Source organism: Schistocerca serialis, chromosome 2, assembly GCF_023864345.2.
Source record: "Schistocerca serialis cubense isolate TAMUIC-IGC-003099 chromosome 2, iqSchSeri2.2, whole genome shotgun sequence".
In the NCBI taxonomy this organism is placed as follows: Eukaryota; Metazoa; Arthropoda; class Insecta; order Orthoptera; family Acrididae; genus Schistocerca; species Schistocerca serialis.
In genome coordinates, this window is record NC_064639.1 from 1080354763 (window position 1) to 1080368914 (window position 14152).

Genomic DNA, 14152 nt, shown 5'->3' on the forward strand with positions numbered 1-14152 from the left:
CGACAGAGACGAGCATGTACAGATGAGATGAGCCCAGACCGATGTGCCACGGGGGGGGTTTGCTCGACGGAGCACAAGGGAAGTGAGTTTTGGATGGGTGATGAAACACAGTGTTTCGCACTAGGTCTGGTGAAACTTTGTGGTGTCGCAAGAAGTCAATGTCTAGTATAGATTCCTCAATATTGCACACTAAAAAAGTCCACTCAAGTTTGCAGAGAGTGAGACAACATGGGAGGTTGAACCCGAGCATTGTAGTTTAGTTGAATTCACAGCTTGCAGTGAAGTAGGATGAGGGCGGATGTTCAATGACGCTAAGGACGTAGGCAGCAGCGAAACATCGGCGCCTGTGTCCACTAGGAAAAAGTATCCCGACGAAATGTCTTTAATATAAAGTTGTCCATAATTATCTGATTGTTCCTGGACAGAATGGAGCACTGGAGGGTGCCTGTCATGTTGTGCACAGGAGGTGGCACCTGGACCTACCTGTGATTGGTGTTTGGGAATCAGCAAGGTGGTCTGCTGTTCCGTGCTGCCTCACCAAACTGTGTGTGGAAGTAACAGTACGGGTAGTGCGGTTGCATTTCCTGCGGAAAGTTTGTTGCCAGTGGCGGTGGCCGAGGTTCGGTGGGTGCAGAGGTTTGGTTACAGGAGGGGGCGTGACCATGGGCAGAGCCGGTGATGTCCCAGTTTCTTGTTTACTGCTTCCTGGAGCAAGCGGAAGGGTCAGCCCAGTACGGCCCCCACCGCGTCTGGCCTCAGGGCAATGAGCCTGAACCTGAGACTTGTCAGGTAGGTGGTGGCTGGTGAAATAGAGCAGTGATGCATCATGTAGCTTGTCAGCAATTGTCATTCTTTGCTCGACAGGTTCAGGAGACCTTTGAGCCAGAGCAAAGCGGATGTGAGGAGATAGTTTATCTGACCAGATGGCGAGGAGAGCTGTGTCAGAGTATAGATCGGTGCTGACCAGGGCACGTAGCCATCTCCAGAGCTGTGAAGGTTTGTCATTGCCTAGTTCCTCAATTTGGAGCACATGCCGTATTGCTGCCTCAGTTGAGCATGTAAGCCGATGTAGAACTGTCTTTTTGGCTAGAGTGTACCAGGTAGTGAGTCCAGGGCGTCGACCAGGTCAGCAATCAAGTCCTCCTGGTTGTGCAGGTGGGTGATGAGGCACAGAAACCTGGTTGACTCGTCAAGTTTGTAATGGTCGAACACTTCGTTCACAATTTTGAACCAGGTTGTAGCTCTGTCGGGATTAAACGGCGGCAGCGTCGGTAAGCATTGTAGAATGTTCAGAAGAACAGGTTGAGTTGAGTTTGTCGGGGCACTGCCTGAATCGAGCTGTTGTTGCTGTAGTATTCCAGGACTGTGTGCCTCCAGGGGCTGTGGCAATGACGGCTGTTCAGGTGGCAGTGTGAAGGTGACATGTTGTGGTTGAGCGCGATCCATCGTGACATGGAAGCCCGACGGGGGTGAGACACCGTAATGTGACAATTGCGGTTGTGGAAGCTCAACACGTTGCAGGTGTGTTTGGATTGACGCGTCGAGGAAGACCGCCTTGGATGGGGAACTGAGATGTGCCGAGAACGGCAGCGGAAGCTCGACTGGAACCGGCACGGGGGTGACAGGTGAGAAAAATTTCAAAGTTTGAGAACGAGTGTTAGTCCGCAGAAAGCTCAATGTATGATCAGAGCGAGGGCCACCTGTGTTGCAGGGAGGCTGCGGAGGTGCAGGCTGCCCGGAAGCACAGTGTGGGAAATGATGTCGAACGTGGGACGGAATGTGTGAATGTTCACTGATCATAGTCACTCCACTCAAAACGGTGTGCGGATAAGGTGAAAGTCATGGCACAAAACACTGAGGCATAGCAGTGGGACAGAGGTGGAGGTCAGGCACAGATAACAAGTTATTGTTCCTGCTGCAGGCTGAGGTATCAAAGTAGGAAGGCATGTGTTGATGCTGAATTGAGGCAGTCGCGGGTGTGGTTGGATGCTGAGGAGGTTGACCTGTGAACAAAGCAGTTCTGGCCACATGGCATGTTTCTGCATGGTACTGCACGGATTTCAGTGTGGCAAATCGTTGTCCTGGCGGTAGTAGGTTGTCCGACGAAGCATTTGCAGATATCAGCATTGGTCCCGCACTGCACGGAGATCCATAAGAGGTAACTGCACAGTCGATGAGGGAGGGCGCATGTGGCAGGAACAAAGGCGTTTGATAGCCAGAGTCATGCGCACTCCTAACCTCACTTATTGTTGCAGGCTCAAAAATGTCCAGCGAAATCAGCGGAATCATCGAGTAAGAGGCGTCATGTTGCAGTCCTGGTGGGTGTACATCGCCCGCAACACGATGCATGTCGATCACAAAATCCAGTGTTAGGTGCTGGGCCGAAGTCATTGTTCGAATGCTGTGTCAATATAATATACACAAAAATAACCGACGCGGAGGTCGCGGACACATTAAAATGGCGAAAATGGAAGACGTTACAACTTGGGGTCAGCAGGGAGGAGAATGTTCGGGTTGGTTACACCAAACAACACCCATTTAGCAGTAGTTCATTTATTCACCTAAACACGTGCAAGGCTCTGAATATGGCAGAACAGCCCAAAGACGATGCTCAGAGTCCAAAGACGAATGCATATTGATGCTGGTGTCGACCTCATCGGCGCCACAAATGTAACTTTGAATGATGGGGACAAAAGTCCTATTGTGGATGAAATGATAAAAACATCAACTATAGTGTATGGTGAGGTGAGCGGAATGGACAAAAACAGTACTGAAGTACATGAGATCAAAGGTTAAGGAAAAGGAACCTAGTAGCGAAAGTCAGCAAGGGCAAAAGTTTATGGAAGACGAAAATTTGGGAGCAATGCTAAGGCAAATTATGAGTAGTTTGAGTTGTTTGAGTAATATGAGTGTGAAAGCAGACATGACTATGTTGAAAAATAACATTAGTAGTATGGAAGAAGACATTAATAGGGTGAAAAAGAATACTGATACCATTAGAATTGACATGGTTAACTTAGAGGACGAACTGAAGAAAGAAATTAAAGAGGAGATTACGGTAGTCAACTCTAATATTTTATAGTTAAATAAGATGTTTGATGTGGTAGTTAAAGATAGTGATAATACTAATGAGGTAACTAAGTGTGCAGTAGTGGTAGAGGTAAAACCAGTAAAAGAAATTGAAAATGTAGATTCAATATTGTCTGAAATGGAGAAAAAGGTGGAAGAGGTATAAAATCAAAAGCGTAGAGAAAGTGAAGTGTGTCTGATTCTGACAGCAGTTGTAATGATGATTGCAATGACAAAACCAGTAGTAATGAGGATGAGGTGTTTGCATTTATAATTGATAATGATGGCAATGTGTAAACTAAAGAAAGAATAAAGGAGGATAATGTTAGGCTTAATGAAGAGTTAGAGTTCAAGAGTGGTACTGAGGAAGAGGACCATGCTATCTGTCATTTGGCTGCGTCTGATAATCAATTTGGTAAGCAGGATGATAGTTTCTCCAGGGAAAGGATTAATGAGGATTTGTTGTATGAAGAAGATCACATGGTATTTGAAAAGGATGTGTGGCACCCTGTAATAACAGCAAGTGTACAAGGTACACATGTTAAGTGTTTACTGGACAGTGGTAGTGACTTGAATGGCATTTCACAGGCATTTTTTGAATCTAGTAACAATACAGGGGGTATAGTAGTAATATATGTCTCTGGAATAAAAATTATTGGTGCTACTGTTAAGCAATGAAGACTGTGAAACAAGAGGTACTATTAACTGTGTAATTGGCAGGGCAGCTGTTGGAGTACAATTTCTTGGTCATCCAAAATCTCAGCATTAATGTAACATTTGGGACTAATTTCTTGTGTAAATAGCAAGCAGGGGGTTTAACATTCTGTGTTGGATTTGTTATGTGGCGATAAGGCTTACCCCAGCTGTCTGTCACAACTTTCATGTTTCCTGAGGCAGTCAGACTCTTTTCCTGTCCCATCTGTAGTTCATAAGTGAATCGGAATCATTCTGTCTTTGACTTTCATGTACTTTTGTGCACTAAGATACTTTAGTATAGAAATATTATATAAAAGGTTTCTCTATTGTTATCCAGTGTTATTTACATATATATTATATTGTGTTAGTTATAAGTAAGAGAATCATAACAGGATGGAAGAAAGTAAACTGGTACCATGGTTAAAGAATTTATCAGACAAAGAGGTAAGTTGAACAGAAAATGAAAGGTGTCAGCATATATGGAGCATAATTAACATATGAAGTAATCAGCTCATTGGTGCAGCATCAGTGGCAATACGCAATATAAATCATCTTAAATATGAGATCTTAATATTAATTGTGGTATAATAGGAGTGTTTGTGTTTTGTGCAATAAGTATATGGAGATAACTACCTACCCATAGAAGCATGTTATGGTACAGCCTTTTCCAACATTAATGATTTACAACTTTAAACATAGTTGCTTCGAGTAACGTCTGGAATGTATTAGCAAGACTTGTATGTATATTGCCATTCAGGCTAGAATACAGTGAAATAATAAAATGTCTAAATGATGATTTTATCTGATCGGTAATAAGAGTTAAGTTTGCCTTAGCACAAGGATCTGTTAATGTGGAGTGTTTTTCTGAAGAATCAATTTTGCATTAGATAAGCAGAGCAGGTGTTTATTTATTAGATAATGAAACAACAATGAAATAATAAAATAATGAATAATGTTAGGGTCTTAATGGTTAGGGAGCCTGTCTTTGCGATAGGGATACTTTTTGAGAATGCACTCCACTAGTTAACAAGGAACGAAATGTAAGTGAAATAATGGTGCTGACAGACACGATTAACACAAAAGATAATTGTATACAAACAAATATGTTGTAACTGTATTGATGATCTAATTGTGAACTAGGCAACATCGGGTACAGTTTATATTGTGCAATTCATGATGCAATAGCTGGGAATGAGAGTTTAACAGAAAGAGTAATATTTTAGTGAGGTACATGTCGTATAATGCTGCATTATTGGATCTACAGGTTATCTGAAAACATCTAAACATGTTCTGAGCAATTATGAGCTTAAAGTGGTAATATTGGAGTGACAAACAGTAATTTTGCTGATTAACTGATAACTGCGATGTTAGGCCAATATGAATATTCTGGCAGGTCAATGATTTGGTAACATTTTGTGATTTTGTGAGAATTTAATTTTCTGGTTAAATGAGAGTAGTACTCAGAGTGGAGAAATAGGGCAATGATTTGGTACAACTTCCATCCCCTTAATTTTGATTTGAATAGAAATTGAGTTATGTGATGGTGACTAAGTTTTTCATAACATAATGAGTAATAAAGCTATGCTACTGCACATCTTGAGTTTTTGACTAGAGGTAATGCACATATTTTAGGTGACATTTTGCAAATGGGAAAGAAACAAAAGTCTTTCAAGTTCAACCAGTTTCAGACAGTTATGACTTAAGAGTAATTCTTTTGCAGTGTAATGTGCACTTGGTTTTAATTTTTTTTGTTCACATCTTTCATACTATAGTCAATTTTAGTGATAATTCAATTCAATTTATTAGCGTCCTTGTAGTACATCTTCAAAATGACATAGGACTTGTCAATAAACATTACAATTTAAAATACATGTACATGAAAATTTATAATTGAATTTACTTGTCACTTGGACATTACAATTTTAATAGAACTATAAGAACATTAACATAAAAATATACAAGTAGGATAACAACATACAAAAAAAAGCTAGTGATTCTCACATCAAAGATTATTTCCATTCTTACATTAACACTGTTTCACACTTCATAGAAACAGCAAGTATTTAAATGTGAGCAATTACACACATTTATTATGTCAGGGAAATATTATCTGCGCTTTTATTGTCAATCATTCATAAACTCTTCAACACTGTACAAACTATGGCTCAATAACATGTTTTTGAATTCTCTTTTAAATATGTGCAGTTTTGGTATTATTTTTAGTTCTTTGAGGACAGCACTGTAGAGGATTTTGGGTTGGTATAGTACACTTTTGAGATACATAGCTGTTTTATGAATTTCTCTGTGGAAATCATTCCTATTCCTCGTTTCATAGTTGTGAAATTCTCTGTTTAATGTAGAAAATTCCTCGTGTTCTTTTAAGAAACATATGCTTTCATATATGTATAAGGATAGTAGTGTCATGATTTTTAATTCTTTTAAAGCATGCCTACAAGAGTCTCTATATCGTATACCTTTTATTATTCTGACTGCCTTCTTTTGTAGTCTAAATGAATGTTTTGTTAGACTGTTGTTCCCCCAAAATTGTACACCGTATCTTAATAAACTGTGCATGAATGAGAAATAAACACCTAACACTGCATTAATATTACATGAGCTTTTAAGCATTCTAAGTATATAACATGTTTGACTTAATATATTGTTCTATGATATTACATGCTTTTCCCATCTTAAGTGTTCATCAAACCATACTCCCAAGAAATTAGTGTATGATGCTTGTTCAATCTTACACTTACCCAGTTCTTCTGTAAGGTTAGTTTTTATTTTATTTGTAATATGTCTGAAGTTGATCCAGGTTGGTTTTTTTTTTTTTTTTTTTTTTTTTTTTTTTTTTTTTTTTTTTTTGCAATGAGTCTGTTTTCATTAAACCATCTGTCTGCTTCGTCAGTTGCTAATGTGACTTTTTCCTGTAAGTCAGCTAAACTATTTGCTTTAACAAACAAACTTGTATCATCAGCAAACAGTACTGCCTCTGCTTCAGATAGTTGACTTGGTAGGTCATTGATAAATATTAAAAACAGTTATGGCCCTAATACAGATCTCTGAGGTACTCCATACAAAACTCTCTCGAATCTTGATGAATATGTCCTATCTGCATGGCTTATCTCCACCTTCTGATACCTGTCCAACAGATATGATTCAAACCATTTGTGGGCAACTCCACGTATCCCATAGGCATATAACTTCCTAAGCAGTAACTTATGGTCGATGACATGAAAGGCCTTTGATAAGTCTAAAAACAATCCACAATTTAATTGCTTTCTATTTATGGAATTTAGAACAAGTTGCAAAAAATTGGAGATAGCTGTTTCAGTTGATTTATTTTTATGGAAACCATTTTGCGCATTAACCAATATTCTATTCTAATAAGAAATTTTTACAGTCTATGATACATTATCCTTTCTATTATTTTTGAGAAACCTGACAACATTGATAAAGGCCTAAAGTTAATGAATTTGTCAGGAATCCAATCACACCCACATGACATTTTATTTTTTAACTTATTTATAGCATTTAGTACCTCTGATTCAGTCCCTGGATAAAGGAACATTGTCATGTCATTCATGGGGATTTTTACCTTGCTATTTGAATTGTATTTAGTTTTAATTAAATTTATGGCTATATTTGTGAAATGTTTGTTAAATATGTTGGCAATCTGAAGTGGGTACTTAACAGTTTTACCCCCACTTTTAGTGACAAAGCTGTTATCTTTTCTTTTGCATCTACCCATATTTTTATTTATCACCTCCCAAGTTGACTTCATTTTGTTGTTACCTTTCTCAATGTATGAATCATTATCAAGCTTCTTAGCTGCAATTATTACTTTCTTATACGGGCTTCTATAACATTTCACATGTGCTTTCACTGCCACATTCTTCCTGGTTGATTTATTTAACTTTCTGAGAGTGTCTGATGACTTTCTAATCCCCTGTGTAACCCATGTTTTGGTTTTATGTTTAGTTTTGACTCTTTTTATAGGAAAGGCAACATCAAAGCGGTGTTTGTAGCTTTCAAGGAACGAGTCAAACTTTGTGTTGACATCACCACTTCATTCACTACCCCAGTTGTTATTTTCCAGAATGTAATTAAAAATTCTTATGCTGTCATCATTTATAAATCTCCTTTCTCTGTAATTGTTATTGATAACAGTGTCCTTGTAAGATGTGACATTTAAACTCAATTTGATACCCTTGTGATCCGAGAAAATTATTGTAATGTTATGAGAACTATGTAATGTATGTGTATTTATGAATAATGGCTATCATTTGCCATTAGTGTTAAACAAATTTTTCCTTAGACTTAAGTTAGAAATAAAAGTAAGTGTACTAAAGTAGGGTATTTTGTCTCATTTTTTCATGTACTGGGGCAGAGGAGAACTACCTCCAAGGGAACTGATAGCAGTGCATTTCCTTACAAACTGCCACTTGGACCTGTTGAAGGCTTGGACAACATGCTGAGAAAATGTGTAAAAGTCCATGGGAAAAGTAAAAGTGCTTGTGAAAATTACTAAACATTGAGCAAGTGAAAATTTTTGTCAAAACATAAACTGCAATGCACAGTGTAATTTAACTTCTTTGCTACCCATGAGGATTTATAATTTGAAGGAAGACAGGACTTGTATCAAATGATATGTATCTTTAAATGTAATGAAGATGACTAGATTTTGTTAAAAGAATAACTTGTGGATATTTTGTGATAGTGTACAATACACTGTATGTAAATATTTTGTATGGGGATTCTTGTATGGCTAGTTCACATAAGTATAAATGTAGAAAAACATATATACTGTAGTTTTGATAAGATTTCTTATGTAATATTTTTTTGTGTCTAGATTTTAAACCCAATTTCTGGCATCACTTGTGGTCACCGTATTGCCCATTTAGCTATATGCAATATCTGTCTGGTCAATCAAATGAGGGGGTGATGTGACGAAGCAAGCTGGGATAATTTTACTTCCCCTCTTGTTTTGCCATCTGCCTCCTTAAATTCTTTATGTTACTTTTAACTATTTACCATTAGCAAACGCAAGTATAAAGGCTGGCTCTCAATTTTAAGGAATATAGTATCAGATCTAATTTTGTGCTTAGTTTTATGTATGTAATTGATTTTCTAATTTATTTTGACTATTCCTAGTTACTATCTTTTGTTATAATGTGAAATCAGTAATTGTTTTGTAACTCAAATTGTATTCTTGACTTATAAACAAATATAAATGCTGTACTAATTATAAACATTTGGAAGATGAAACACTGGCATCCTTTAAGCATTTATTTGGCTCTATTCGAAAACGTTAGCAAAGCCAGCCCTTCATTAATTCCAAATTAATTACCAGATCCATCAAAAGTATAGTTTGTGTAACTATATGTGTTAATTTCATCATTTAAACAAATAATTCAGCCTAACACTTGTAGTAGAAGAAACTGTTAAAAGGAACGAATTTTTCGATGTATACAGTTAATTGAATGAGGTATGTTTTAATTGTAATTGCTGTAAATGAAACATCAAACAATGTGTAGTTTCAGTGTCTATTATTGTGATGATATATAAGGGCCTGAGTATTGGTCCCAAGTCAGTCAGTCCACGGTTGAGTTTCAGACGAGGAACCCGTGCTCAACAACAATGCATCCACATAACTGTGAAATAAGTGTAATAGGCCATGTGCTAAAACAGTGACAGTGTCTGTTCAATACATACCATATCATGTGGCAGGAACTGCGTGGTTACAATTTTACTGCTCTAGATGTTCAACAGTAAACTATTGTATCAGTATGTTGATGTTTTCCTGCAGACTATTAATGAGACTTACCAAAATTTAAATAATAGTGGACCAGCCATATTAACCATATTAACTGTGTACATTGGGGGATTGTGAACAATGAAAGCAAAGAACTGTGAAATGCAATGCAATGCTGCACTGCTGCACCTGTCGGCTATATCATTTAAAGTAGTCAGTGTTGAACTTTCACCCCCCACCCCCCATTTTTCAGCCAGTATAGCAAAGTAGTATGTTGACACTGAGGACAATCAACGATGAAATAAAGCAGATGAATGTCACAGGTCAGAGAAAGAAGACCAGAAAACTGCCCAACAAAGTTGTATCAACAGTGACAAGAATTTCAAATGATATCAACAATGAAGGACTGGATGGACTGAAAGAGGACTTGTCAACTATGATGAAGAACTTCAAAAAAGATAAGCACAAACCATTTGTGAAATTAATTTTCCTAGGTGGGCCCATTGATTGGTAGAAAAATGAACAGAGATGAGGGTAGTGCTGTAGATGTGAAAATTGTAGGACCCAGCCAAGACATGATTGAACCAAGTGAAAGTGTAGAAAGCAAAGGAACAGTGAAAACCGATATTTTTCAGCTGCTTTTATTACTATTAGAGGAAATGAAGACGGACAATAATATCAAATTTAGTGCAGCAAATGATCAGTTTAACAGAAATAAAAGCAGAACAGTGTGAAAACAATGATAAAATGGACAGGGTACAATACCAAATAGACCAACTTAGGAACCAGGTTTTGGAAGTAAAAAATGGGTTATAAGAGGGATTAAAAAGTGTGAATGGAAAAGTCAGTGTATAGAAAATAAATTTATTGTTTTGGAACATGAGGTTTTGGCCCAGTCTGCACAAAAAGCAAAGAATGTTGACGATGTCAGAGTTGAAGAGAAAGCCGTAGCAGAAAGAATGGAACAGAACTTCAGTTGGTTAGATCAAAAAAATTTATATGTTGAAAACAGTATGCTAACTAATGTAAATGTTTTAGAGCAAAAAATGTCATTAGATCAGGAAAATTGTATTCACAACAATCTGTATTCAAATAATGGTATTGTGTGGTCCAACATTCCTATCAAAAGTTTTCCATCAGATAATTTACATCCAGTGGATTTTCTACACCACTGTAAAGATAGTTTTGTGTCAGGCATGAGTGATGACCAAAAGATTAAATTTGTTAAAAGATGTGCTGAAAGTGAAGATCTGTCATGGATAATCTAATTTAAAGTCAATGGAAAACATACCTAAGTTTCAAAAGAAGTTTTTTATATAAATTTTTGTCAGAAGCTGAACAAGGGAAAATTAAAAGTAAACTTCTGAACGGTCCAAATTATAAGAATAGGGACAGTACACTGAAAGAATTTTATAAGAATCAACTTAAGAAACTAGCACACCCTGACAGGCTGTTTGATGAAATGACTGATTGATGCACTCAAAAGGAGGTTAACAGAAAGGTTGCAGAGGGATTTGGTACACAGACCTGACGATTGTCTAGAACAATTTTTATGATATGCAGACAGGCTGGATAGGGCAGTAGAAAGGAACATGTACCATAACAATCGTAATGATAGAAATCAAAATGGTAACAACTACAGTAACAGACGTGGTGGTAACTTTAATCAGGGTCAACATGGTAACAGAGACAAATTTTGAACCTCAGAAGAACAGGAATAATGGAGATAACCATGGGCAATATAATAGGAGAAACAATCATACAGGCCACTATTCAGGAAACAGTGGTCTACCTCGCAGAAAGTCCACAGTTTTGGGGCAAGGGAACACAAGTACAGGACCCCCAATTTACACATACACATAGACACTAATAACAGCATTCAAAATGTATCACAGGTATCTGAAGTTGAATAGAAGGAACATCAGATTTCTCATTTATGTTTTGATCAATGTAGGTACTAATCACAAACCAGAATGTCAGGGTAATGAGAATTTTGATGTAGTGTGTACTAATGATTTCTTCTCTTGGTCAGAAAACAGTGTTATTGATATATGTAAAACAGGTGACGACTGTATTGGATCTAAATTAGGTAGTCTTTTTGATGTAGGTGTGAATTAGAGGTGTGAATTGACTGAGGTTGCTAAGTCTGCACGAAACACTGGCAGTCTTTAAGCATTTATTTGGCTCCATTTAAAAACATGTTAGAGGTGTGAATTGACTGAGGTTGCCAAGTCTGAGACTAATAGCGTATTGCAAATGGATGTAAGTGAAGTGTGTAACCATGATAGTGATGAGATTTGAGATATTAATGATGTTGATGAAGTAATTGTGGAAGAATATGATGATTGTGATGATGATGATGACGAGTAATAGGATTTTGTGGATTTTAAGACTAATGAATTTCAGAGTTATTTGCAAATACTAGTAAGGTAAGTGATGTTTGTGATGATGTAAGTGAGAATCATGGAATACTAGACCAGTCAAAGTAGTTTTTCATTAATTTCATGCAGATTAATGATCCAAACAGTATCAAAATCATGATCAAAATTGGAAATTGTTTAAGAGCATGATGGGTAAGAAAGGAGGAGAAAAGACAGAACAGTATTATAAGATACACAATGATATTTTATTCAGGAGACATAAGACTGACTCAGAGGACTGGAAACTATGTTGGCAGGAACAATGTATTGATGCTTTAACTACTTATACAGGTGAGAGTTTTGGTCATTGTGGAACAACCAAATGCACACAAAAAATTCAGGAAAACATTTATTTTTATAACATAGGAAGAAGAGTCAAGAAGAAGATTAGCAGCTGTGACAGATGTCAAAAAGTGAAGGTAAGTAACCAAACAAGTAGAAGCCAAATTCAAAATATATTGCCTAACAGTAACCTTGATCTCATGTCTGTGGATGTTTATGGACCTTTACCTATGTCTAAGAATGGATTTAATTATGTTTTTGTGGTGGTTGATGTATTTTTGAAGTTCATAAAGTTGTTTCCAGCTACCAGTAAGGAAATCATCTCTAAGTTTGAAAACACATATTTTCATCAGGTGGGTATTCTTAAACAATTTTATCTGATAATGCTTCTCAGTTTACATCACAAGCTTGGAAAGATTTTGTTGATCACACAAAAATATGGCATATTGTAACCTCAGTGTACCATCCTTCTAGTAACCCTGCAGAAAGACATATGAGAGAGATTGGAGGACTGTTTAGAACATATTGTAGTAAGAATCATACCAGTTGAATACATTATGTCAGTGACTTTGAGGATATTATGAATAGCTTACAATATTCTTCAACAGGTTTTTCACCACCTGAAATCATGTTTAATTGCAGACCAGCTAACTTTATTTCTGAAAATGTTGATTTTCCACCATGTAAAATTATGTCTCCACAAGAGAGGTAAGAACATGTTAGGATGATGATGAAAAAACAGGGGGATAGGAGACAGCAGAGACATGATGGTAAAGGTCAATTTTCTACGTTTGAAGAAGGAGATCTTGTGCTGGTGAAAGCCAAAGAGAAATCTAAAGTGTTGACATCTGAGATAAATAAATTTTTCAATATTTATATTTGACAATTCGAAGTTCTTGAAGATACACATCATAATGCGTACAGACTTGTGTATCAGAAACCTAAGAAGTTGTATGGATTTTGTAATATCATTGAACTGAAAGCATATGGACATGATCCATAAGTACCGGTATCTAATTTTTGTTTCTTTGTTCTTTTCCCATAGCCATGAACTTAGTATGTAAGATCATGTAGTTTCTAGAGTTTTATATTATCCATTGACTGAGTTTAAATCTATCTGTAAATTCATAAGTCTATATAACTGTGTTTTGGTTGTCTGGAATTTAGTATGTAAGGTGATGTGATTTTTAAAGTTTTGTCTTATCTATTGACTGGGTTAAAATCTATATAATTGTGTTCTGTAATAGATTTGTGCTTTAAAATTTGATACATAGATGCCATGAGACTATATGAGTAGATCCTTTGGCAATTTTTAAATGGAACAGTAATCATAATTTGTACTGCAAAAATTACAAATAGTATCTCAGAACATCTGTGTCTATTACCTTTTAGTTCATTTCTCCTTTATTGCATTTAACTTTGTTTATTAATGTTTCTAATGTGAACAGTTTTTACTCTCAACTGACATAAATCCCATATAATTGAGTTTTAAAAGTCACTAAGAAGAGCATATCTTGTGTGATGTGAAGGAGGTATTGAGCAGCATATTTAGTACACAAAACCATGTTTCAGGATTTGATGTGAATGCTGGACAGGAAGTTAGTTACCTATCCATTGGAGCGTGTGATTATAACTCTAAGGAGGAAGCTAAAAGATGTGGGTGGATCCACTCCTCACACTGCTGTATCGTTGTATCCTGCTGGACCAGTCATCTTGCAAGAGATCATGGGTGCTGGGCAACATACTCAAGCATCTGTCAACTGTAATGTGTGTTGTGTCTGATATTTGTGAATTGTTAACTAAGACTGCTACAGACAGTGTTATTCAGCATAAATTCATGTCTTTTTTATTATTATTATTATTATTATTATTATTGTTGGGGGATCAACTCTCCAATCATTATCTAACTTTAAATCAGTATGTATTTTTT